At 35.8% G+C, this 3,818-nt stretch overlaps 1 pseudogene; it reads right to left on the bottom strand.

The window, feature by feature from the left end:
• Positions 1–3,240: 3,240 nt before the first annotated feature.
• LOC116647755 lies at positions 3,241–3,340 on the bottom strand (annotated as a pseudogene).
• Between the last annotated feature and the right edge of the window lie 478 nt (positions 3,341–3,818).

Genomic DNA, 3,818 nt, shown 5'->3' with positions numbered 1-3,818 from the left:
GAGGGCATTTTTCAGTCTCTTGTATAGCAGGATAGCTTCTGTATCAACAAATACAAGGGATTACATAATTTTAATAACATTTTTGTTCTGAATTATGTTGTCAAGACTAGAGTCATCATTAAAAAAATAATATACTACATTTATACTGAGCCATGCCATATGCCAGACACTCTGCTAGGCAATGATCATTTTTAACTCTCAAAGCAATCGAGTAAAGTAGATATTATCCCAACTTTATAGATGAGAAAGCTGATGCTTTGAGAAGTTATGACGCTGGCCCAAGTTTATTTTAGTAACTATTCAAATCATGAATTAGTCTGTCATTTCCAAAGTGTTTTTGGTTATAGAGGCCCTCATCCCGACACACCACTAACAGAGCCCAAATGAAGTAATGGTGAAGGTGATCCCTAAAGGGGATGAGTAGATGATCCCTAAAGGATGAGAGTGGTTTATTTTGTGAACAAGGAAGGGAACAGCATTCTAGGCAGGAACAACATGTACAAAGGAAACATGGTAGGAATGAATGGTTAAAAGTTTCCTATAGCTAGCGTGAGCAAGATTGTAGTGGGAGATGAGACTGGAGAGGTAAAGACCTGTGTCTACAGAGTCCTAAATGAGATATTAAAGAAATGTATGTTTAAATATTTGAAAAGTTTTAAGGAAGGAGACAATGTGATCAGATTTGCATATTAAAATGATTGCTCCAGTAGAAGGGTGAATATGGGATATTAGGAAGAAAAAAAAAAATAAATATATATATATATAGGTCTCTGCTCCTGGTTCCTGGCACAGAGGTCCTAAAACACTTGTACAGGTATCCCTCACTTGTCGAAAGTTTGCATTATACCACTTCACTTTTGGAAAAGATGTTAGTATCTGTTTTCACCAACCTAAAGAAATCTGAAGAGGATTTTTGCTTTTATGAAAAAAAGGCAGAAAGTGAACATAGCTTTCAGTGTTGTGTTGCAAGCATGTTACCCAAGTAGGAAGAGTGGCCCTGTCGAGCTCCTTCCCCTGGACCTGCGCTCAGCATCTCAGCATCAAGCCGCCATAGCTTTGGACTGTGTCTGTGAACATCTGTGTTTTATCTTGATTTATTTTGTGCGTCTGTTAGCAAGCTATGTCCTAAACTATCAGAAAAGCCTAAGAGAGGGTTTGGGGGTATTTGGGAATACTTAAAATTTTTTTTCACAGAAATTAATGCTAACTGCTTTTCACCTTATACCATTTTGGCTTAGGAAAGGTCTCTTAAGAATGCTCTACTTTAGGATAGTAGAAGAAACCTGTAGTTTTGTAAGAGATAAGAACACTAGGGACATCTCTTGTTCTAATATTTGGTATTTGACTCCATCACTAATACAGGGCCCCTAAAAGCCTGGTAAATTCCTAAGTTATGAGAGCATTAGGAGCATCTTTTATTTTTATGAGACAACTCTCCGTGGGTTCCTGGTTGGGGGCTGGTCAGTGGAAAGACCAAGTCATAATTAACCAGCTTGAAATTTTTAGCCCCAAGTTAACCTGTGGGACCTGACACTTTCTTCTGGTTAAAAGTCAGTATTGAGTTAAATTGTAGGATACCCAGCTGGTGTCACAGAGAACTGCTTAGTGTGGGGGAAAAAAAACCCCACATATTTAGTGAACATAAATGAAATATGTATTCTGTGTAAGTAAGGAAGGAAATGCACAGTAGCAAAGAACTGGGTTTTTCCCTATATAAGAAGGGAAAAACTAAGTTTTTCCTTTGTAAGTGAGGTAATGAATTTCAGAAGTAAATAACATGTTAGAAAACTTACTGCAAGGGGCCCCTGGGTGGCTCAGTTGGTTAAGTGTCTGACTCTTGATTTTGGCTCAGGTCATGATCAAGGTTGTAGGATCGAGCCTTGCATCAGGCTCCATGCTCAGTGTGGAGTCTGCTTGAGATTCTCTCTTTCTCTCTCTCTCTCTGCCCCTCTCATGCTCATGTGCTCTCTCGCTCTCTCTAAATAAATAAAATCTTTATAAAAAAAGGAAAACTTATTGCAATAAGACATGATAGTAGCTTGAATTAATATATTCACAGTGGATATGAAGAGAAGAAGCCAGATAAAAGATATTCAGGAAGAGATTAAGACAATTGATGAAGGCTTGGGAGAAACTCCCAAGGTCTCTACAGATCTTTGTTTTGGGGCATCTTACCACAAAACAAGTATTTACAGCATAAATAATAAACCATAATAAACAACACTGAAGTTGGAGATAAATAGAGGTATGAAAACATGTAATAGGTATAATTATGACTGAACCAGTGATTTTGAATAAGATTTAAAAAAAGATATCAGAAGTGTTTGCATTTGAACTGAGCTTTGAATGATGTAGAATTTTGTCACTGGGCAGGTCAAGCAAGATGCTTATCCCTTAAATGTGCCTCTCTGAGAAATAGTGGCTGCCATATTGCTTGCTTCCTTCCTTGCTCATGGGTCAGTATGCTTAGTATACTATAAACTTCTTATCTTGACCAAAACTGACTACATCTAAGAGCATAACTGAAAGACCACATATAATGGCTTTCCTCTATTTATATCTGGCCAACACATATAAATTGGTCAGGTGCCTTGCTCCTTCTAGTTCTGCATGAACACTGGCTTACGCAATCAGAGTAACTCAATCAACTAGTCACTAGTGGCTGGAACATAGAGGTAGGTTGGAAAATAGCTCAATCATTTTAATGGTTGAGTTTGAAGCTAAGAAGTGATGGATGCCTATTATCTGTGATTGACTGGAAGCCAGGACTTGAGAAGAAGCCTGGGTCTCCATAACATTCCACTTCTCCATGAAGACTGGCTATGCAACTACCTCCCCATACCCAGCCTTGCTTGATGTCTTGACCTGAGTATATATCTATTCCTTGCAACAAAGTGACTAATCAATTATGAATGCCCAGTTTTTTCAACCATTTTAACAATTTGACCTGTTTTCCAGAAAATGCAAGGTACTTGGTTTAAAAAGGTATAAAAATACTGATCTCATGCTTTTATTAGGTAGGAACATTTCAATATTTTTAAATTGAAAAATATATAAATGGATTTTAGCATCAGCATCATTATAAAGCTTCAGAAATAATTTGCAAATGTGAAAAATGATGAAATTTGATTTTTTTTTCCCCTAGGGATCCCATGGATACTTATGTTCAATAACTTGAATGATGATAGAAGGAATCTATACCTTCTAATCTGTTCAGTGCTTTGATATTATATATATCAGTGAGAATATCTAGCTTTTTCAAATGTAAATTCAAATGTCTTAACTATTTTAAAGAGATCAACTTTTACACTTGATCTTAGCCAAAAGGCCGAGAAGCGATTAAAAAGAGATCGACTTTTAAAAATAAATCTTTGTTCACCTATAATTAATCCTCTGTGATGTACAATGCTTCCTTCAAAATTAGGGCTAAATACTTATAATTTTACTAGAAGTTACCAATATACATTTACTAATACAAGAAAAAAAATTGAAAATTATGTTAGTGACAAGTTTCTTATCACCAGTAAAAATCAAAAGTTATTTTCTATATTAGATTTCTTGACTGACCAAATTTTCACCAAGTTACAGTGAAGTAATAATAGAAATTCCAGTGATCTTCTGAGCCCTACGAAATAGTGAGGCTTATTGTGAATGGGCACAGACCAAATCTCAGAATCTTGTCATGGTTTCATACAAAATCTATGTCAAGTTAAGATGTTAGAACTTGGGTTTAACTAAGTCTTTTATTTTTCACTCAATTTTGTCATCAGTGGGTTATTATTTTAGGTTTATATTATATCTATCTCTATTTTCTTCCA

Source organism: Phoca vitulina, unplaced genomic scaffold (assembly GCF_004348235.1).
Source record: "Phoca vitulina isolate PV1807 unplaced genomic scaffold, GSC_HSeal_1.0 scaffold40, whole genome shotgun sequence".
NCBI classification, from domain to species: domain Eukaryota; kingdom Metazoa; phylum Chordata; class Mammalia; order Carnivora; family Phocidae; genus Phoca; species Phoca vitulina.
This window is presented reverse-complemented; position numbering and strand designations above follow the sequence as displayed.